Source organism: Passer montanus, unplaced genomic scaffold (assembly GCF_014805655.1).
Source record: "Passer montanus isolate IOZ18808 unplaced genomic scaffold, ASM1480565v1 scaffold124, whole genome shotgun sequence".
NCBI lineage: Eukaryota > Metazoa > Chordata > Aves > Passeriformes > Passeridae > Passer > Passer montanus.
The window spans coordinates 1,155,193-1,179,511 of NW_024359167.1; positions in this window are offsets into that span (position 1 = coordinate 1,155,193).

Genomic DNA, 24,319 nt, shown 5'->3' on the forward strand with positions numbered 1-24,319 from the left:
TCAGAAGGGCCACAAACCCTCCTCAGAAGGGCCTGGCAGCAGATCCTCTCCCCAGACATTGTTGCTATCTCCTTTATTTTCCCATGATGTTGTGGTGCACTAGTTTTAGTTGTTCTCTTGCACTGGGTGATTGGAAATTGGCACAGAATAGTTTTATATTGCACTGTATAGCTTATGTTATGTGGTTTCTTATCCCTTTCCCCCATCTCATGGTCTTTTCCTCACCCACCCCAGTACTCCCTGGTGGTCTCTCCCCTGGGTTACCCCTCCCCTCACACTCCTCACTGGCATCTCAATGGCTGTGGACCTCTCCCTCTGTCCCCATCCTGGGGTATAAAAGTCCCCTTCCATGAGGGAACGTCCTCTCTCTCCCATGGATTTGTCCACCTGATGTGTTTCCCATGTGGAGAAGAGCGCTTCTCAATCTTTTACCTTTGTCTATGAAGTATCGTGTGGGCAAGGGTCCTTAGCTAGCCAGACTGGACCCCAACAGCCCAGCAGAAAACCTGATATTTCACCATGAGTGTGAAGTGATGGCCTGTCACAGTTTGGTTTAAACCATGTTTCTCCTGAACGAAATGTTACTGCAAATGGAGACAACACAGCTGTCCCACCACCTACCAAAGCTCTGCAAACCCCCAGGGGTGCAGCTCACTCTTCCCTATGCTTGTGTCACTATGGCAGGAGAGTAGGGGGGAAAAAAACAGCATCCAAAAGTTAAAATTGGCAAATACAGAGTAAATTAAAAACTCAGTAACCACGACACTAGGATGAATCTCTAGCAGGAAGAGGGGGAAAGGGAAAAAAGTGGAAATCCAGTAAATTAGGTGAGAAAGGAAGAAAAACGACATGTGCTGTGCAGGGTCAGGAGTTGTACTCAATGATCCTTCTGGGTTCCCTTCCAACTCAGGATACTCTATGATTTTATGACAATCTGAAAGGACCAGCAGTGGTTAATAATAGGATGACATGATGGATTGTGTCCAGTGGGAAGCAAGCAAGGAAAGAGTTAAAAAGAGCAGAAAAGTCAAAGGAATCAGTACAGAGACCACAGCTGAACTTTGTCAAAAGGGAGAGGAGATCAGAGGTCTAACAGACCTTGAGATCTCACCTGGCCTGTAAAGTAGGTGTTCTTTTCCATGCATGGTAGCTTTTTGATTAGATATGCTTTCAGAGAAGCAGTGTCATGGCAAAGTACATGAGAAATCATCATAATACAGTAAATTTGGCAGCAAATGGAGGATTTTAGGGGATTTTCATTGAAAAACTTCAGAAAGCAGAGCTGACTGAAAACTCTTTTGAGATCTGTTGGAGATTATAACAGTGAAAGCAGCGCATGTACAATAAACAACTGACCCTAGGATTTATCTGAAGGAGCTACAGGAAAGATGGACAGAGGCTATTTGCAAGGGATGCAGTACCAGGGCAAGGGGGAATGGTTCCCCACTGCCAGAGGGCAGGGTTAGATGGGATATTGGGAAGGAATTGGAATCCTTATCACTCTCTACAGCTCCTGAAAGGTGCCTGTGCTCAGCTGGGGTTGGGCTCTCTCCAGGCAGCACTGACAGAAAGAGAGGACACATTCTCAAGCTGCACCAAGGGAAATAAAGGTTGGATATCAGGAAAAAGTTTTTTACAGAAAGACTGATAAAGTTCTGGAATGGCTGCCTGGGGAGGTGGTGCAGTCACCATCCCTGGGTATGTTTAACAAAGCCTGGATGTGGCACTGGGTGCCAGGGTTTAGTTGAGGTGTTGGGGCTGGGTTGGACTCAGTGACCTTGAAGGTCTCTTCCAACCCAGTGATTCTGTGAATTCTGTGTGAGTTGTTCCCTGGCTGAGGCTGCCCCTGGATCCCTGGCAGTGCCCAAGGCCAGGTTGGACATTGGGATTTGGCGCAGCCTGGGACAGTGGAAGGCGTCCCTGCCATGGCAGGGGTGGCACTGGATGATTTTTAAGGTTCCTTCCAACCAAACCCTTCTGAGATTCCATGTTTCTATGATCTAGCCAGGTTTTGCCCTGACAAACACTTCCTCATTGGTAGGGCAGCACCACTCCTGAGGATCCCAGTGCTTTCCCCATGAAGCCACACATTCAAACACGCAACCCCAGACTGCTGCCATGCTCCTTCACACCTACAGCTTTAATAAATGTTCCATCATTTGGGGATGTTCAGATTTTCTCACTACAGTAAAATTTCCAAAGAGAGGAACACTAATGGATATAAAATATCTATGTGTGATTTATTGAAAAATAAATTGTGTAAAATTTTGCTGCATGGATATGTTCAGTTACTGCCAGGACCAGAGAGATGCCCAGCATCCAGCACTGATGTTTATCTGACTTCTCTGCTCCACTTGTTATTCTTTAAGTCAGTTGTGCTGCTTTTCTTTTTCAGAAACTGAAAGTTGCTAGAATTTTTTCCTAATATACTACAATTTTTAACTTTTTTTTTATTTTTTTTGGGTCTGAATTACTATCATTCTAGTCAATGTCTTTATTGCTTTCTACCTTCCAGATGGCTCTGATGAAAAAATGGAAAAGCTAATATAACATAGAATAATACAAATCACCAGTAGATCTCTTACTCTTTAAGTGATTGAAGGCTTCCATCCCCAAAATCATATGCAGCATACTCCAAACTATCCACCACATTCTGTGATATAGAAGAATGCAGAGATTTGTAAACCCTAAAGAAGCACTTTTGATGTTTAGGTTTTTATATTCCTTTGATCAGAGATTACTTGCTAAAAATGCAGCAAAAAGGATCACTTAATAATACACAATAAAATTTAAGAACTACAGTGGAAAAAAGCCTCTAAAATACCAAATTTGTAGGCCACCACAGCTGAAATTGAACCCAACTTTTAGCATGAACACATAGAAAACTAATCCATACTTTCACCTAAAACATCTCCTAAGTGATCTCTTTTATTCAACTGACTGGAATATGATAAACAGGCCTCAAATGAGCATTGGCATGTTCTACTCTGAATTTCATTATATCTAATGTTTCAGGAGAGGTGTCACATAGAACTGAATTAATATTCACCAAAAATGGCAACTGTAACAAAATTCAGAATAGGATATAACACCCATCTCCTACTGCATTTTTTCTATTACATTGTCAGACACCCTGAAGTCTTCATTGTAACACAGAAATGGCAAGAATATACCACTTTCAGTCTTGATTTCTTACTTGATTTAGGAAATATGTAGGGGTTTTTTAAGCCAGATATTCATATCAAGACATTACTAAATCCAATGATTGAAGGCTGGTTATATAGATTTCTTCCAAATTATTTTCCCCTTATATTATATGGTCATCCTATTCATTAAATAAGGATACAAAAACATCTCACAGAAAGGCATTTTATATGATCATTTAGAGCTCCATAATATCATGGAGCTCTAAATTTTGTCAAGGAAAAAGACTGCCTGTGATTGCAGGACTGGAAACTCCTTAAATAGAAAATTCAGGCTGGAACTCAGGGAAAGAAAAGAGGGTCTATCATCTTTGGAGGAGGGGAAGTACCTTGAAGGGATTAAAAGCATGTTGGGAGGTTATGAAAGGAGAAAACTGAAAGGGCCAAAGCCAAACTGGGTCTTAATTTGGCCACTGCAGGTAAAGGTAATGAACAAAGATTTGTATAAAGGAAGGCTCAGGAGAGACTCCATTTTTTGCTGAATGCAGAGGGCAGGACAGTGTCATGGGATGAGGGAAAGGCTGAGCTGCTTCATGCCTTGCTTGCCTCACTCTTTAATGCCAAAGCTCAGCATCTCAGGATCCCAGAGCTGGAACTTGGTGACTGAGTGAAGCCCCCATGGAATCACAGAACAGCCTGGGTTGGAAGGAACCTTAAAAATCGTTTTGTTCCAGCCCCCATAACACAGGGGACAATGGTTAATGACCAGTTAGACACCCACAAGGCCAGATGGGATTCCCCTGGCAGTGTCCATCCTGCAGGAGGACAGAGCAGGCCCTGGCCTCAGGCACCCCCAGGGATGGGGCAGCCACAGGAAAGCCTGTGCAGCAATCCAAACTGACAGCCAGAGAAAAATTAGGAAAAAATGCAACCTTTTGATCCTTGATATCGGTCTGTAAAGGTTAGGGACCATGTTTATATCCACTAATGATGGTGTTTTCTCACGTGGATCATCCAGTCTGAACTGAGGGATGCTGCTCCCCACATCCTCATGCTAGCTTGAGGTGCAACGTCACAAAGCATGACAAGGCAACATTTTTATGAACAAGCCTAGTGTCTGTGATCTGCCTTCCTATGAAATTAGTTTCTTCCCAAATGCCTGTTATTCCAGTTGTTAAATTACTCTAAGTCATGCTCCAAGGCATGTATAGTATACTACAATAAAACAGGAACAACACTTTGCATATCATTAAATGCCAAATTCTTTCTGCCACTCTGGAAGCAGAACTGCAGCCAGAAATGTCAGCTTTCCCTGCTTCTTTGCAATTCCAATTGCCAAGTGAACACAGGCTGGAGAGGCAGTGCTGCCAAGTGTCAGTGCTGCGTTAATATTGTTATTATTCTCTGGGACTGAAGTATATAATGCTATTTTCTCCAAAGGCATTATTGATACCACGGATTAGCATTACAATTTGTATAATTATTGCAGCGCCCACAGGAGCTCATGTCATCAAATATTTATACAACTCAGAATAGTTGAGTGGAAATGATTTCAGATGCCTTGCTGGACCTTTGGAAGGAAAAAGTGGTTGGATCAGGAAGCTAATTCAAAGGAAAAGCATCATATAGAAGTGTCACAGGATATTCAAGAGATATTTGTCTTAGAATAATCTTGAAATCTCTTCACACTGCTTGTTTTTAATCAAGGTCCTTTAGCTTCTGGGTTTATTTCTCCTAAAATCTCACCTAATTCTAAGCGTCCAGTGTCCCCTTCTCACTTCCCATGCTATGACCTGTTCCTTGAATATCCAGCATTTGTTTTTTCTGCTTTAGGCCTCCATCCCACATATACCTGCAGCAGAACACAGCAGTGCTGTGCTGTCCAGCTGATCCCATCCGATGGGTGTGGATTATCAAAGTGGCCCCCAGTGACAAAATAAAAACTTTTTTTTTTAATTAAAAGACACTGCAGGATTGCCTATCAAAACCCACAGTAATTCAAAAATATGTGGTGTATAATATTTCTAAATTAGAAAGATATCAATGCAGTTTGTTCAAAACTCTATAACATTGGAAGTCAAAAGCAAATGTCCATTTCTTTTTTGTAAGAGACACGAGGCAGTGCCTTTAACCTTGTCAAGGCTGCAAGAACCGCTGCAAGAACCAGAAAGATTTTCAAATTAAGATATATGCAGGCTAAAAAAAAAAAAAATTCCATACTTTATTCAATCAGGTGTTGAATGAATGGGCTTTTTTACGAATCCCTTGCTCCAGGCCAGATTATGCCAAATTCACAGGAAGTGCTCTGTGGTTGCTCCATCCCTGGAAATGTCCAAGGCCAGGTTAGATGGGGCTTGCAGCAGCCCGGGATAGTGGAAGGTGTCCCTGCCTAAGGCAGGGGAATGAAACTTGATGATTTTAAGGATGCTTCCAACCCAAATCCTCATATGATTCCATGATTTTTGAAACAATGAATGATTATTCAGCTAAGTCTGATATAAAAATGTCTACTACATGATTGATTTTTATAAAACCAAAACCTCTGGAAATCCTGAAGACAAGATGACTATCACAAAAGACATTTATATATCAGAAACAGTCAGAATTTCTGAATTCTTATGGGCATGAGCCTTTTACACAAATAACACTGCTTCATTGTTACCTCTGGTTAGACTATGGTTTAAACAAAAAAAAATTAAAAAAGAGGTAGAAAAAAGCAGCTTCACAGTGCTGAGTATCAGCAAGTTGGAGGTGGTGACAGGGAGAACAAGACATTCAGAGAGTGAGGAGTCATTCCCACTAGAAAATGCATGATGTTTAATCAGCCGTGTCACCAACTGGAGGTAGTGTGCAAGAGTTAAGCATTAATAGGATAAATCTGTCCTCTTCTATTTCAGTCTTGAAAAGAACTGCATTTGAGATGGTTTAAACAGATAATTTTGAAAAGATCAAGAGCAAGACCTAATAAGTAACACTCCATTAAAGATACAGCAATTAGAAGTTAGTGAGATACCACACAACTCCAAGTTTAATATCAGCATTGTAGAAGAAACAGTATAATCATGGGTAAGGACATCAGCAAGACCTTGCAGTTAGATTGAAAAAATCTTCTATTTCAGTCTTCAACAACTCCAGAGAGCTGTTTTATCTGGTTTTCTATCACAGTAAGTGTAGACAACATTATTTCTACAAATATCCACAGTGTGCTGAAACCCTGTCATTTCATTTTGTAGCCAGAAAAAAACTGAATATTAAAAAAATGCAAATATAACATGCTGCCTTGAATTTTCACCTTTACCCCCTTTCAAAGTACAGACTATTCATAATAAAAAATTTGGAATACTGCAATAGAAGCAATGTTAAGATTTTCAAAAACAAAATTAAGAAAACATGAAGGAGAGGGTGGCACATGATCTTTCTTCTGCCAAATGGGTTTCTATTCCAAACAGATCAGGACGTGGATGAATGTTTCCATGGAAGATAATTGGACTTGAAGTCACTTTGAAGCAGCAGAACTAATGGACTCTAGTGAGGTCAAATGAAGTTAAGTGAAGCAGAGAGCCTGGCCCACAGCTTTACCACTGTGAAATATTGTCTGTGTCAGAAAGTTCAGGTGATTGATTAATTTTAGGTAAACATCCAAACTTAACACACCATCTCATTCATAAATACCCTGCAACTAAATTAGTTAATAAAAGCAACTACTGAATAAGGAGAAGATCACCAGTTTCTAGTTCAATTCTCTTTTTAGCTTGTCTTAACCAAAGTTGTATCACAGTAATTGCAAATGACTTTATTATCATTAACATCATTAAACTTCATGGAGAAAGCAGTCTGCAGGGACATTAAAATAAAATCAACTATGCAAAATTAAAAGACTCAACAACTCTTCTTTAAGGCAGTGTGATACTAATTAACAACAATTGCTTTCTGGTTGAGGATTTCTCCTGGCTGTGTAAATCACGGGAAATGCTGTGTTGTAGCTTACAGCAGACAAATTCGGAAAAGAAGAGAAAAAAACCCAACCACACCTACATTCTGACAAAAACAGGTAAACAATGCAGTTCAGGGAAAAGGTGTTGGAATGCAAACCCTTCTCAGCCAGGATACAGGATTTACACAAAACCCCTGGAGTCACAAGATACCCATTAAGAAAAGAAGCAAAATTTCAGAAGTCGTCTGGGTGAGCACCAGGAGATGCCAGTGCAGCTCTGGATTAAGGCTTTCCTCACTCATCTCAGTTTTGGCTGCTCCTTACACCTTGTGTCAAGGTGCTTGTCTTTTATGTAACTGGTGCTCTGCTGTGTGTGTGAGATGAATGCAAAGATCTTGGAAATTATCAACACTAAGGGAAATATTATGGGCCGCAGTTTCCCAATCCTAACTCCTTCAGTTGTCCTCTTAAGATAAAAGCACTAACAGTTCTATATTTTTATGAGAAAATATACTGCCATTATTTGATAGGATTAAATTTGGGATCAAGTTTAAACTTATTTTTCATAATTGCAAACCAAACTTTTACCCTGTTTTAGAAACAATTGAAACTTTTAAGCTGTCATGATTTTTTGTTGTATCTTCTGCCTATTGAGAAAAAAAGAAAGACTATGCAGAAAAGAAAGGGACTTCTCTGGCAATCCAAAGTACCAAACCTCAGAGCCAGCAGGGAGAATGATCTGTCAGAAACTGAACCAGAATTCAGACAGTACAGAAGGGTCTTACTCCAGATGAACAGCTATGGAAGGAGGCTTAGAGTTAACATTAGCTAAACCAATCTTAGGATGAATTATGATCATTATAATGATCAAGTTGTTATTTAAATTGCTTTCTCAAATACCGAAAAAAATATCGGACTTGTCTAAAAGTAAAGAGTTGTATTTATTTGTGGGGAGTACATTTTTAGTAAGTGAGTGGATAGAGTTCTTCAGCTCACAGCAAAGCACTTCTTATTTGGACTATATTATCACTGCAAGATTCATCTATTTCAGACTAATCTGTCATGACTTTAACAGGAGGGGTTTCTTTGGTTTTAGCTCTTAATGTAAATAAACAATTAAGATGTGGGAGATATGAAGGCAACAATTTCTAACAAGTACTTTCAGCTACACAGCTGGGTTATAAAGATTTTTTTTAATTTAGAGCACCAAACACTTAGATCTCACTTGCATTAAAGAAAAAAAGAAGGGAAAATATTTATGTAATAGTGCATTGTCAAAGAAAGGATATTTAGACACTTTCAGTCCTTAATTGCAGCACTTAATCTCACCGATAGAATGTTATTTTAGTAAAACAAGTATTTCTTGGAATAACAGTAAAGAAACAGAACTTCTTAAGTGGCTGAGCCTGTACAATCTCTGGGAGACTGATTCAGGGTAAATTCTGATATCTTTTCTCAGCTTCCTGATGATACCACACCTTCAGTGGGGTGCTGAACCCAGCACTGGAGATTGGGCTGCTGCTCCTTCCAGAGCAGATGCCACAACCTTATCCTTTAGAAAACCTTCTTTCATTGTTGACACAAAACTCTTGAGAAGATAAACAAAAGCCTAACAGACACCCACCTAAATCTGGAGACAACCTTCAAGAGGAGCCAGCTCTGAGATCCTCCCGTGTGGCAGCTGGACAAAGCCACCCCCATAGCACAGAAGACAGCACCCTCAAAAACATAAAGCAACTTTTGCCAGGAAAGGTTGGACCAGATGAATCTCTTCTAAACTGGCATTCTAGGAATTCCATTGTACTTGTGTGGAAATGGGTTCATTAGCAAAGCAACTTTTGCCAGGAAAGGTTGGATCCTTGAAATCTCTTCTAAACTGGCATTCTAGGAATTCCATTGTACTTGTGTGGAAATGGGTTCATTAGAAAAAGGGAAATTTGTCTTTTGAGTGGGTATCTAGTAGGTGGTCTCCCAAAACAATGCTCAGGAAGGTACTTAGAGCTGACCCAAAGAGGTATGAGTGACCCTGTCCTCTACCCACCCCAACAGTGGAAGGGAGGATCCTTCTCCTTCCAAGGCCTCTGGGTCCTGTTTGTGGTATTCACATTCTTTGAACAGAGAGAGACATAAATCTCTCTCTGAGGGTTTCTTCCTGGAAAAGCACAGAGAGAAGAAGAGAAAACAGTTCTTATCTCTACTTGCTGCTGCTGCTGCTGCTGCTGCTGTTGTCTTTGCACATGTGGAATGTGTTAGGAAGAATGTTTACCTGAAGGGATTCGTCAATTGGATTCTGCTGAGGATTGTTTTGTTACCTTAGCCAATCACTTGAAGCTGTGTCCTGGCTGTCGGGAGACAGTCATGAGTTTTTCTTTAGTATTCTTTAGTATTCTTTGTCATATAGTTATAGTATAGCATTAATGTACATAGTATATAGTATAGTTTAATAAAGCAATTGTTCAGCATTCTGAATCAATGGAGTCATATGACAATCATTTCCTTTGCCAGGGGCATCCTGTTTTTACTATTACTGTTTGCATCACCTCACACTGAACAGAGGCAGAGACACCTCAGGCCATCCTTGCTCAGTTCACTTCACTCCTGAAATTCCCCTCCCTGATCACAAACTCCTCTGACACCCTCAATATCCCCGTCCTATGATTGTGCATCTTCAAGTTCTCTTCAACCAACACTCTCTGCAAAAGAAACAGCTTTGCTTTCTTTTCTCCATGCTGTGTATCCTTCCCAGCTGCAGGAAGAAAAAAAAATGACCAAAAAACTGTGTAAAGATCTGTGGTCTTTACAAGAAACACCAGAGGTCAGAAGAAAGATGTTGGACTAGAACAGCGGTTCCATGAGACTAGTTTTCCAATTCATATCCATGGTAAATGCAACAACTGAAGCTGCAGGGGTAACACAGGAGCTGAGCTGAAAGCAGCCAACTCCAGGCTCCTCGGCCATCAGTTTGATTTGTCCTCCCATCCTGGATTACAGCTGTGCTCCAGTCTGCTCTGTGCAACTCTGAGCTTCATTTGTTCTGTACCAAGCAATATCATTTCTTGAGATTCTACTGGTTCCTAATGATGTGGAATATAACATGTCACTGCTGAATGCAGTTAAGAAATATGCAAAAGAGAAAATGCCAAACTTTGAAAGAAAATTCCATCTTAGCACGCTATTAGACTAATCATGTGAAAATGTTTATTTGCCATGAAGTCAGAGCTGTTAAACAAATTGGTCCATTCTGCAGTGCCAGGGTATTCTCACATGGGTTGCAAGATTTCTTTAAAATTATGCTGAAAAAGATACATTCAGCTAATGAAATTAATGAGCTTTAATACTCCCTTGAAGTACAGGTTTTCAGCACAAATTTGCTTCATTATCACAGCTCTGTAAACCTTGTAATGCATAATGGTCACTGATCCTGCCCAGAACACAGTGAAACATGGCAAAAGTTTAATTGTACATGCACCTACATTTTAAAGCAAATAAGGCAGTCTCCAAGGCTATTAATATAACAGATGCCTTTTATAATTAAAGGGATAATGTCCAAAGATTAGCTGGAAAGTATTTTAATTAAAGTTAGTAAATTACTGTTGAAGTCATCATTACATGGAAACTCAATTAAAATTAGATCCTTAATTCTGCAGCAGCACAGCAACAACAGTAAGTTTCCCCACATTTGTGTCACATACAGAACCCCATCTCACATGCTGAAGCACCTGATTTGGTACAAGTTTTCCTCATTGCTGTAATGCTTTATTTTACAGAAAAAAGCCAAATCTGGTGCACTGTTAAACGGTCTTTATTTTTTCCCTACTGTTCTCAAGCAGAAGACTTTTTAAAATCTCATCCCCAAAGAGGAGCACTCTTTACATAAAAAGTAATTTTAATGAGTTTATAAAAATTTATTCACAGAAAATACAGCATTAGCCCTGGAAAACCCATTCTATGGCAGCATTTGAGTGAATGGGTAAAGAGGCACTGAAGGACTCAATAACTTCTCTTGAATGCATCAGCAGTACAAATACAAATCCATTTACAGGAAGTCTATCTAAAAGTCTATTTCAATAGCTCAGTTTAGAAAAGGTTTACAAGGTCTTTGGATGGTACAAAGTGACTCTGGTAAGTAGTTAACATAACTAACTATAAGAACACATTTTTCTTCTAGACAGAGGAAGGATTAAGGCCATCTATTCTTTTTTTCTTTTTTTTTGAGAATGAACTGAGGAAGAGCATCTGCTTTTTGCCTATTTTGTCAGTTTTATGAGACATCAGACTGCACTCCTACAGTTTGCTTTCTGTGTCACTAAGTTTTCTATTCAACACTCTCCAGACCATCCACAGGCTGAAAAAGGTCAGTCAAACCCAGAGTTTAAGCAAACAATTGCATGGATGTAGCCTGCCAAGCACTAAAGTGAAATCCTTGAAGGAATCGGAAGAGTCCCTTGCTCACTAGAAGCCTGAAATTAGATTTGCAGGTAGTAACCCTCAGGAAGCATCAAATGCCCATGTTTTTAGGCTATAAGTCAGAATAAGTGACAGGAAAGGGTTTAGGGCAATGATCACATGAACATGGAACAGTGGCAGAGGAGCTGGGGAACTAGAAATGAAGATATTTTACTTTGGTGAACAGAAACTCCTAAAGTAAAAGGTATATTTAAAAGCACATACAGTTCATAATTGCTGTAGCATGGATAGCAGCTTGAAATGGTGATCAGAGAGATGGAGCAGCTCTGCTGGCAGGAAAGGCTGGCACAGGAGAAGCTTTGGGCTGAGCTCAGGGTGGCCCTGCAGGGCCTGAAGGAGCTGCAGCAAAGATGGAGAGAGACAATTGCCAAGGGCTGGAGGGACAGCACACAGGGAATGGCTCCCAGTGCCAGAGGGCAGGGCTGGGTGGGAGATTGGGAATGAGGAATTGTTCCCTGTGAGGGTGGGCAGGCCCTGGCACAGGGTGCCCAGAGCAGCTGTGGCTGCCCCTGGATCCCTGGCAGTGCCCAAGGCCAGGCTGGACACTGGGGCTGGGAGCAGCCTGGGACAGTGCAAGGTGTCCCTGCCATGGCAGGGGATGGAATGAGCTTATTTTAAGATCTCTTTCAAACCAAACCATTCTATGATTCTGTGAAAAGTGTCCTTTAAGAATAAATTGATGCTCTGCTGATCCCTTCACCTGGTAAATTAGAATTGCTGCTTCTGCAATGGGGAAAGAGCACAGATTTGGGAGAGCACAGTTTAGGCTGTCTAAGCTGCCTGACAAACACAATCCACTTCAGGACACCAGAGTTTACTGCATGACCTGCACATCCATGGCAGAAATCCCTCCCATTGAGCCAAAACCTGAGATATACCACAGAGATAAGCAAATATATAAATGCACTCTCTGAAGTGTTATTGATTTCATAGCCTCAGAATATGTCCAACAAAATGACTCTCTTTTCACTGGTTTTGACCAGCTCTGTTGACTCCACTTACAAGAGTGTCTTTGCATTTGAAAACAAGTGTTTAGTGGGGATATAGGGAGGGACCCATCAGGAGACAGCATACATTAAACTGCTGCAATCAAGAAAGCTGTGTTAATAGCACTGGCAATGCTGAAACTGCCTTTCTTGTTTGTTTGCTGCTGTCTTAAAATATATATTGAAAATGTAAAAACATCCTTTCTCCATCTTTCTCTCAGCAATGGATATATTTTGTAACTAGACTTGCTTGAAAAATTCTTGCAAGCATTTTTAACCTTTTTCCTACTGAGGCTTCTGCCAAGACCTTCATTATACCATTCCCAATTACCCAGAAACTTAACAATTTCTACCAGTTCGAACTTATCTCTTGTGATATATTTCTTGCTTTTTCAATAGCAGGATACTAATTAGCACTTAACATTTACTTAATACATTCTGTTAGAGCAAAATGAATTACGATCTTTATTAACCTGAACTGAGAAATTATGAAATTGTCTATTCAATCCCTGGGTATATTCACTGCATTTCTATTGTGTTGGTTTTCTTAGGATTCTACTATATTTTCCTCACACTGGGATAATGAGTCTACTAAATTGCTATCTGCAATAAATTTCTTGTGAAATGGTTCAGTTTCCTTTTTTCCACTCTTTCATTTTATGCTTTGAATAGAGAACCCTAGAGTGAGATAGAGATTGCAAAGAAAAAACAATTCAGAGAAGGGAAATCACTAGAGTTTGGAAGAGGATAAACCCGAAAGGTTCAGAGATTATAAATGCACCAGCTGGTCATTTCAGCTGTATTCACATCAAGTCCTATGAAATACATTTGGTAACTCAGTAGTGTCATTAGCTTTCATAGAATTGTCTTGTCTCTGTCCAGGTGTGACTCTGACCACTCTGCCCAGAAGCACATCCCCCATTTACAATGACCTGACTCTCTCCTCTCTCCAGACCCCCCTACTCTCTTGTGTACTCCCCAGCTCTTTTTTTTTTCTCTTTTTATTTTTTAGGAGAAAGCCTCTACACCTTCTGGCTGCTTTTATTCTCGTGCTTCAAAGCAGGACTAGCTAGTCTGGCAGTTAACTCCTCCCCAGAGCCACAGAACAAATTCATGCGAGTGTTACTTCAGGAACTTTGGGGGGGTTTACCCTCTAAGTGTAATCTTAATGACTATAAATTACAGTACAGAACTCCTTTAGAGGAAGACACAACAAGCTTTCCAAAGCATTGTCTTCCACACATGGGTGCTGAGAAGATCAAGAAGAGAGTCAGTGGGGACAGAGACTGAGTAGGACACCTGAGCATCTGACTAAGTGCAAAACCTGATGGCTAATGGCCATTTAATAGATATTGAGTTAAATAATATTCTGACAAAGACCAAACAAAAAAAAGGAGCTCCAAGAGCTTTGTTTTTCTCCTGTCTACCCAACAGAACCATCACTTTTACCAAATACCTTGGGTTTACAGTGAATTGTTTTGTTTAGTCCTTATTATTCAAACGAAGTTCCATTCAAGTCACCTTTGTAGCACCAACATTGGCCTTAGCTGCAGTGGGGTACACAAAAGAAACCTTTTATAAAAGGGTCCCCTCAAACACACTCTGCTTTGTCCTGTTATTTATTTGAACAACAAACGAGGGGTCCAGCTGAACTGCTGATCACATCCATGTTAGCTTCATAAGGAAAATGTTCCCAAATGAGCATTTGAGTCAGTGTTTGGGCTCTCAGACATGCCAGAGCTTGAGAGCAATAGCAGGGTAAAGCATGCCACAAAGAACTGCTTGTAGAGCTTGATTTAATATATTTTGGTGTTTCTTATTGCTGCAAGAAAAACAAACAGATATAACTTCCCCTGGATGGCTATGTACTTTTCCTTGAAATCATCACCTAGTTAATGATAGCTCTTTAGATATAATTAAATTTATCCACAAAGAATTGCTATTATGTAGAGCAAGTTATCCAAACAGTATTGTTGGGCTTGGCTTTCTTTCCAGAAGGTTCAGCTAATAGATGATGTTAAAGTATTTGAGTCAGTGTTTGGGAGACTCAGACTCAGACATGCCAGAGCTTAAGAGCAATAGCAGAGTAAAGCATGCCACAAAGAACTGCTTGTAGAGCTTGATTTAATATATTTTGGTGTTTCTTATTGCTGCAAGAAAAACAAACAGATATAACTTCCCCTGGATGGCTATGTACTTTTCCTTGAAATCATCACCTAGTTAATGATAGCTCTTTAGATATAATTAAATTTATCCACAAAGAATTGCTATTATGTAGAGCAAGTTATCCAAACAGTATTGTTGGGCTTGGCTTTCTTTCCAGAAGGTTCAGCTAATAGATGATGTTAAGCTTTTTTCACATAATCAAATAGAATTAAATATTAAATAATTTGTGATAAAAGGCAAAAGATATTGAAAGCTGATCATCTTTCTCACCTGATTATATTTTTGTTAAGATTATGACCAATAACAACTTGCTTAGTATCTCAGTAACCATGCCTACTCTTCAGCTAATAAACATTATCTCACAAAAATTTGGAGGTTTTTAGTTTGTTTTGGGGATATTTTTGGGATTTTGTCTCATGTAAGTTTTTTAAGCTCATGGTTTCCAACAGTTTTGGTAATAAAAAGCAATACACAACAGGTAGTTGAACAGCCAGTATCAGTATATGCTGCTTTTCCAGTAACATTTTTATACAGAAGATTCAGGCAATGAAACTCCATCTTTTCCTCACAAGGAGTTGAAACAGAACACAAGAAAATCTCTAAAGATATGGAGATTCAGATGCATTGTTTGTGTGTAAAAGAGAATCCATTTAATGAAGCATCTGTGAATTTCCCCAATGGTAATCAATTTTACCATCCTTAGCTATTACTTTTGGAGGATAAAAAACAATAGTAAAAAGTTAAGAAACTGGATAAAATCCAAATAAGACCAATTTTGAGAACTCCAGGATTGCATCCATGGAAAGGCTGATCATGGAAGCACTGCAGCCCAATTTTAGAACAAGCTACCTAAGCTTAACCCATATTACCTTTTAAGCTTCTAGATCTTTTCCTCACCCCTGTATGATTTATAACACATAAGTAATTTAAGCTTTACAGCTCAGACTGTGCCTGCACTTCCCTCTCAGGACAGAATTTCCTGAGGATCCAACAGCCTCCATCATAAAACCCTTCTATAACCTTACCTAGTTCATTTATTGCCATGGAGTTGGACAGTGTCAGAGTATGAAGGGAGCAGGATGAGGATCTGACAGATTTAGGAAAATGTTAAAATATATTTGATGAAGATGTATTCAAGCAAGTCCTTCCTTGTTCACTCCAGGAGAAAAAAAGACATTGTTAAAGGAGAACAGTTCTAAGACACCAAGAACCACTCTTATACACAACTATTAATTCAGTGATTGATTTCTGCTTGTTCTGCCTCACAAAGTCATTCATAGAGTGCCTCTGACTTAAAATATTACACTAATAAAGGTAAGACACTAAGTTTCAATAGAATTCAATTTTAAGTAATATGACTAAAATTTATCTTGTCTTACTTTCTTAAAGGTAGAGCAGAGCTGCATATGATTACACATTGTAGTACTAAGCTGATCTTCCTCCCCCTCTAAAAAATAATTAAGATTCTGTACGATCTGAGTCAGCATTCTAGTTCATTAAAAGAACTCAGCACATCAGGCCCTTTTTCTTATTCCACATTACTTTTTACTTGCTTGATATTAACGTGCTCTGCTAGAATATTCACCCCCAAGACCTGTCATCATTTCACTCTTGGCATTGTTTTTGCTTTTGCTGAGCTAAAGAATCAATATCTGTATAAGCCAAATTTTAATTAAGCAAGGTGGTTCCATACAGATATTATCCTGGCTTTAATATTTATATACATGCACAAAAAATAAATGTGATTGTCTTTTATAAGCCATATTCAAAGGTTTCTGAAGCAAATGGGAAGACTTTTGATTTTCCTGAACTTTTGAATTATGTCCTAGAAACAAACATCACCAGAGATCTTACTCAGCCAAGTGTAAGAAAAGAGATCAATGCTCTTCTATTCTCCCTTGGCTGGTCCATCCCTGACTGCAACAGAAAGAAAATCAAATGCTAAAGAAACAGATGCTTTGATTTATTCTATGAGGACTGTGGAAAATTATCTGCCCAAAATTTTAGATAAAGACTTAGTTAAGATTTAAGATGAAGAAAAATACAGAGTTTTGCAGCAGTTTTGGAAGAGTTTCAAGGAGATTTAAAATATTACCATTTAAGATGTGGTATATGATAGAAGGCAAAAGACAGAGTAGAGAAAAAGTGAGAAAAGATCACCAAACCCAGTGAAAAAATATGTCTTGGCCCCTCAAATATCCTTTGTTCTTGTTTTTTAATACCACACTGAATTAATTGGTTTGGGACTTGGGGTGCAACTGTACAAGTGTGTAAGACTTGATAAATTTAGTTTAAGGGGTGTCTCTGCAAGAGCACTGCTTGAAGAATACATTTGCAAATTAGAGACCACCAAGTCCTTCTCTGGTATGAAACAGAGGCACAGAGATATAAATATTCACACAGAATATTAACAACCAGCTGGGGATCAGACTGAGGCAGCAGAACAGAAGTGCAGAGTTAGACTCATCCAAGGTGCACCCATTCCACTCTCCAGCAGTGAGAAAGGGGCAACTACAGCCAAAGGAGCTGGAGTTTCACTGGAGACACTGCTGTGGGGAACTCCTCACTGTCTGGTAGTGCAGGAGCCACAAAAGGGATTTTCATCAAAATATTCTCTTCTCATGGTCCTGCAGGCTCAAAGGCAGAAAAGATGAGGGGATCAAAGGCACCCTCAGCAGGTTTGCAGGTGACACAGAGCTAAGTGGGCAGGGACACTCCTGAGGGACCTGGCCAAGCTCCAGGAGTGGGAATTCCCTGGGAATCTGCTGAGGTCTGACAAGGCCGCGTGCCGGGGCTGCACCTGGGCCAGAGCAGCCCCGGGAGAGTTCTTCAGAACTTGCACACATGTGTGGTTTAACCCTCCTTTTCAAGCTCAGGACTCACAATTCCTGATCCTGCACAGTGCTAGTGAGACAAGGTTGAAGAGTCAGGCCCCATTCCAGATGGATTCTACAGACCTCTGAAGTCCTCATTAGTAAGATAAGAACAATCCAAAGCTGAATATTTTATCCATGTCTTTTTTCAGCCCTTGGAAGAGGCAAGTCTGGCTGTGCAGTGACCACAGAGGACGTGGACTCCCTGAAGTCGTGCTTCTTCATTCACCTCAGCCCAAACTGCCCCAGAAGTTGTGCTACCCCATCAAAAACCAGTTCAGCTTCTGTTCTACTCCCTAACTCTGTGGGGCTCACTCTGAATTAATGCTGAGCTTTAATAAGATGGAAAATAGTACAGATTAAAAAGGATCATAATGCATAAAACTGCATTTTGAGGTTGAGCTGGATGTAGACTTTTAGCTGGCTGTTACATATTTTACTGTAGCTTCAGAGAAGGATATCCAGGAATAATTTTCAAAAGTAGTTCCAAGAGCCTTTTCTATATGACCATGGAGAGACAAATATGTGCATGTGCTAGATACAAATTCAAAGTGTACATCTATTTTTATACCACTGTCTAAGGTTTAAAATATTTATTTTATCCCTTTTCTCCCCACCAACAGTTTCCAGTAATGGGCAGATCCACAACTGCCATAACATTGCAAGAATGATTCCTTTAATCAGATTTCCCCTTTAATTTTGTAAGGTTAGCGGGTTTAGAAATTTGTGATAAGTTCTGAACTTCTGGATGGTTATCTAAGCTGAACTCAAAGCAATCCCTTCTAAAACCTGCCTTGCTATAATTTTAGTGCTGAAGGTCTACCTTAAGGTTCTGAAGCTTGCATGTAAATCACATTTTGTAAATGATAGCCACTGGTGTATTTTTTTGTGCTATTGCACTTACTGCCTTTTCTTAGATTCCCTTTCTTCTTAATGTAAACAAAAGTCCTCTAAAATAAAGCAAAATATTTTCCTCTTCCTACATGTCAACAGCACACTTTTTTTTTAAACAAGTACCAATTACATTCATAGCAAGATTAAAAATCAATTTTACTACTAACCTTGGCTGGTGCTCTGCAAATATAGAGGCTGTTAAATTTTATAAGGCATTAACACCCAAGTAAGCTCTTGGAACGTCCATCTCCCCTCACAATGGTCTTCGGGCACACATCAGAAATGAATGACACCACAAGTTCTAGTTGGATGGCAGAAGACAAAGGACATGCTGCTTTCAACACTTACTGCACAAACCTGTTTTTCTTCTGGCTAATTCAAAGTGTCATCAGAATGGATTAAAGAGCAAACGAAAGAGAAAGAATGAGGGAGAGGAGGTAAATTAATTCCTCCATACCAGAAAGCCAACTTTCAGTCAGCTTTTCCCTGGATGTTTGTATCTGCAAGCCTACTGAGGATTCCAGCAGAAGGAAGTCTATTAATTTTCCATGTACTTGTTGACGAAAAAGCTATCAGGATTATGGGTTGAATATTTCTAGAGTAGGGAAAGTAAGGGATGCAATTAATCTCTGTGAACTAAAATATACCTCTTTTCATTAATCTTTTATTGTAAATGAGCAAAGTAATTGAACCAGTACCACACTGTCAGAATAAATGCAATGCCAGTGGGATATGCATGAGAGAGCACATACTGATTGAGTATTAAATATCTAACGGCAATAATTTATGGTTCATTACCTCTTTTTGGAGTTCCTTAGTTGCAGAGTGCTTGAATTTTAAGTAGCCAGACTTTCAGCAGAAACTGCTTTCAAAAGCTGAACATACCAAATGTGCAAAACCCTTTGCAATCTACTTAAAATTAAGAGTTTTGTACTTAGTTGAGCCAACCTCTGCACCACCAGAAACGTGCATCCATTTGCAACTTGGATTAATGCAATTAAAGATGCAGCAATGAATACCCCAAGGAGCATGTGCCAAGTGAAAATCATAGAAATGAACAGCGCATTGTACACAACCAGACCACAGGTGAAAATGGCCAAATACCTTCTTACCTGTGTTCCTATTAGGAGACTTCATATGGGAGACACAGCTTTGTGCTGTTTCCTTGGTTCCTGTCACTGGAAACAGTGCCAGTTGGAGCTGGGCAGAGAAGGCTCAGGCTGGAGATCAGGGGAAGGTTCTGCTTCCCCAGAGGTGCTGGCAGTACCCAGGCTCCCAGGGATGGGCACAGTCCCAAGGCTGACAGAGGTCCAGGAGCCTTTGGACAGCGCTGCCAGGGATGCACAGGGGGACTGCTGGGGCGTCTGCAGGGACAGGAGCTGGGTCAATGATCCCTGTGGTACATCCAAACTGAGGATATTCTACGATTCTGTGACTTTCAAAAGGCTAAATTTTAGAAAGGGGAGCAGAGTATGACAGCTTAAAATACTGTCACATGGCATCATTTAATTATCAAGTAACTACTGCACCTGTTCAAGGGAAAAATATTCAGACATCCCCTTGTATAATTTGAAGTGTAAATAATGTTACCTCTATGACTTGAGCATTCCTGACAGCACCAGGCTTAAAGGGAGCTGTGGCAACAGCGAGAGCTGCAATGAGTTTGGCCTCTTCCCTTGGCACCTCTCTCCCAGGCTGTGAGCAGAACCATCTTTTGCAGGGGAGAGATGTCACCTTTGCTAAATTGACACACCACGACCTCCTTCACCAATAGGCCTCCTGACAGATTCCAGCTGTCCTGCTTTGACAGAATCTTTCAAGGATCAAAGAAAAGATCAAACTGGAAGTGGGAAATAAATGCTTCAGAGTTTTTATGCCCTCTTCATCTTGACTTCACAGGGGTGTAAGTGATGAAATCTGAGAGAAACCAGACAGGAGTTAGCCCGAACCCAGAGATTTTAATCCTTTCTGAATTTTACTCTTTCTGTTGCCTACTGGAATTGGTCCTGGAATGCATACCAGGCTCCTGAGCCTATCTGCTCCTGGTGAATTCTGCTCATCTGTTGAAAATTAAACTGTCCTATTCAGACACTCTCACTTGGCAACAGACTGCTTTATGTTTACTGTTTATTGATTGTTGTTAACTGGGACTATGGAGAAGAAGCATTGCAGTTTCAAAGTCGTCCCAGAGGACGCTGGCAGGTTACAATCACTTATACTGTAAAAAAGCTCCATATTAATTGACTCTATATTTACATATTATGAATGCATATTTTAATCTGTTTTACATGAATAAGTCCTCCACAATGACGGTTTCATTTCCTTTTTTAAAACAACATAACTACTTGCCTTATTTGAAGAGACAAATCTCTTCTAAATTGTTTTGACCTTTCCTTGTGTCCTTTCTTAAAGTAGAAGTTGTATTTGCCTTCTCAGTTCAGGAATTTCTTATCTTAAAGCAAAGGGATGAACTCAACTTCAAACTGAAACCATTTCATTGTGCTCCCTCCAGTTTGGCGAGTCACCCTCTCTGTCTGTATTTGAAACAGCCAAACTCCTGACTAGCTCAACTCAACTATTTTTAGCCACAATAGACAAAAGGCTGAGAATAGATCAACTACAGCACTGTGCTGGAAAAGGTCTCTGGTCAAACCCAGAAAGATATGGTGATATCCCAGACTAATAAAATACAAAGGTCAGGACATTAATCTGGAACAGAGCAAAACCATCTGAACATGGCACTCCTGTTGCTCTTTAATATTTTGCCCTCAACCTTAGCAAAGTTTGTTCTCCTCCTGTAAAGACCTTTTGTTTGGAATTTCCAAAGCCAACCCACATTAAGATGAAACACTTTTTTACCCATCTCTAATTTCATCACCATCAGAACAAGTCTCGGTCAAGAAGCTTCAATAAAATATTACCCACTTATCCAACACACTCTCTGGCCTCAATGCTTCCATTTTAGGCACAGAAAGTTTATAGTCATCATTATCCCTACTCAAACCCCAAATATTTATCAATGCTCTGCTGTTTTCCAGGACCACAGGAGCTATTACAAGCCAGCTCTGCCGGGTTCTGAAAGCAGAGCCAGACAAAGCTTTCCTCACAAAGTACCTGCCTCCCTTAGCAGTTTCCAAGCCTTTTCATAAATTAATGGCTCACACAGGACACTCCTGCTAGCAAACAGAAACACCTCCATCCTAAGGCCTCAGGATAGGGAGGCATCTCACAGAGACCTATTTGTCAGGCACCACATTCAGAGTGCTGCAATAAAACAATTAAGCATATTCACAGACGTGAACACTGCAGCCCTGAGTGTTACTATTCCATTTCTTCATTCTCAAATCACTCTAATATTCCTCTAGTAAATGTGTACTCTGGGGGCTTATCTGTTACTGCTCTGTGTCTTCACAGCACCTTTGTAGCAATGTTCTTTTGTGTTTGGAATTACACCCTGCAGAAATTGCTTCCTGCCACCGAGACAGACCAATTCATTTTATGACTACAAATCTATATTAATGTCTTTTCTACAGTATTTAATGATGCAAGTCCTTTCACTTGTTACTCTTAAGCATATCAAGGCTGTATTTCTGGAGACAGTAGTGCATGCAAAAGATTACAGTGTTTTTTATTTCAGTTAGAAAATACCTGATGTTGCCATGATCAGTACAGTGAGACCATGTGTGAGTTACATTAAAATGCTAAATATGGACAAATAAAAATCAGGGCCAAGTGACTGCAATGGAATAGTTATAAAGAAACAGTTCCCATTTCTATTTTTTCTAAAAGCCATTCCAGCATCATAGCAGCAGAAGACCGCAGCAGAGTGCATATGGAGTTTAATTTTGAATGATATTGAAAGGTCAGTACAGAATTGCTCAGCTCATATTTTTGTGAAGATAACATGTGTGAACTAGTTATTTCCTCCTTTTAACATATAATGACCTTGTCCTTTGATTTAATGAGAAAATTATACCTGCTGCACTCAGATTTAACAAACTCTCCAGAATTAAAGATGTACCAAAGTAGGGGGAAAAAAATTAAAGAAGAATGAGAAACGAGACCTCACACTTACAACCCAACCATATGGCAGAAGAAAGCCCAGAGACACCAGCACAGAGACCTGTGGAGCCTTTGCTGTGACACAGGCAGGAGCAGAGAGGGGGAAATCTGTGCAAGAGCCCCTTCCACCTCAGGTGCATTGACCTTATTAATGTGATATAATGTGAACAATGCACATGGTTAAATGGCAAGTCACATATGTGCTGCTGGTAGCTGGGAATGCAAGAAAAACAACAGTGCCTGAAACACTGCGCTGTAATTACAACTTGAGAAGGCTTCTATAATCTCAATTATAAGCAGGTTGCCTAACCTGTGTTAAGGCCATATATCTCAACTCTGAAGGTTGTAGTATTAGCCCGTGTCACAAAGGAGCATTGATTTGTTCATTAAAAATATTATTTAAAATTTCAATGAATTTAAATTGTTCTTCTCAACTCATGGAAAAATATTGAGACCTGACATCATTAAAGAAATCTCTTCTCACATGTAGGAGTGGAAGACTAAACTCCTAATTCTCTTTCTAGCCCTGCTTTAGCCACTGTATACTCCTGACTTTGTTTCTTTTGCTTTCTACCTTTTAGTACTCTGCAAACTGCCATAATTCAAAAGATTTGAAATATGTGTGCCCAGCATCCAAGGACCTGTTGCACAAAAAACGTAAGGTGCAAGTGGCTGCACTTGCATCCCACTGCTCCCTACTTGCATCTGAAGAAATCAGACTGGAGATACAGAAGTTGAAATCGATTGATAATTGCTTTACTATGACTTCTCTTGCTTTTTCCAGGGTGAGCCCTGTGCTGTTTCAGAGGCACAGAGAAGGAAAGCAGATCTGTAAGGGAGTGGTTTGTCCTTCCCTCCCTGCTTATTTCTTTGATTTTGTGCAGGGTTTTCATTTCACAAGCACATTGAGAGGAGAGGCAGATGAGATCAGAAAGGGATTTCTGAGGATGAACACAGGGATCACTTAGGAGAATCCATCTGATGCCCTAATGACAGACACATTTTTGAACAATCAACCTGAAGAATTGTTTAATGAATACTAGATTATATTAAATATACAGTTTACATCTAAAGCCTGAATAAAGCAACTGGATACTGACACTTATTTTTCTTTAGAGAAAAATTAAAACAAACCAAACTGAAGACTACTGAGTTTATGTTGTTTCTCCTGATACTCCCCTCTGCTGACTTCAGAGCAAGTTACTCACTATGAAACCCTCCCAAAGCCAAGTGCTGGTTTCAGTGAAATGCAGAAGAAAAGCAGGAGGCAAAGAGCCATGCTGGTAAAATTCCCAGGTATCAGCCTTGTGCAGAGAGCTGTCACAGCAGCGATTAGCGAGGTCCAGAGCCCTGTCCCTGGTTTTAGGGCTCCTCAGCTGAGTTTCCTGCCTATGATCGATCTTGCAAACCACCACAGCGTGGCACTGTGACATTCCAGCTGCAAACCTGGGTTTATTTCCCTGCAGCCAGGCTCCTGACACAGCCCTCAAACAGCACCCGGGCTGGGGGACGGGGCCCCTGAAGCAGCTGGGGCGTTCTGCAGCTCTGCTCCCCCAGTCCCCATCCCCTCCAAGCGTGGATCCCACTCCAGAGGCTCCTGGGCTCCCACTTTGTAGGAATGCCTGTGGGAACGAGGGGGCAATCCCAGTGCTGGGTGACTGACAGCAGCTGTGCTTTGGGACTGTGGAAAGGGAATAATGGCTGCTTTTCCTTGGCTCTTAAAATAACCCCATCCTAGAGCTAATATTTTGTATTCAGTGAAACGCTTCTGAGAAACCAATACTTTCTATCTGA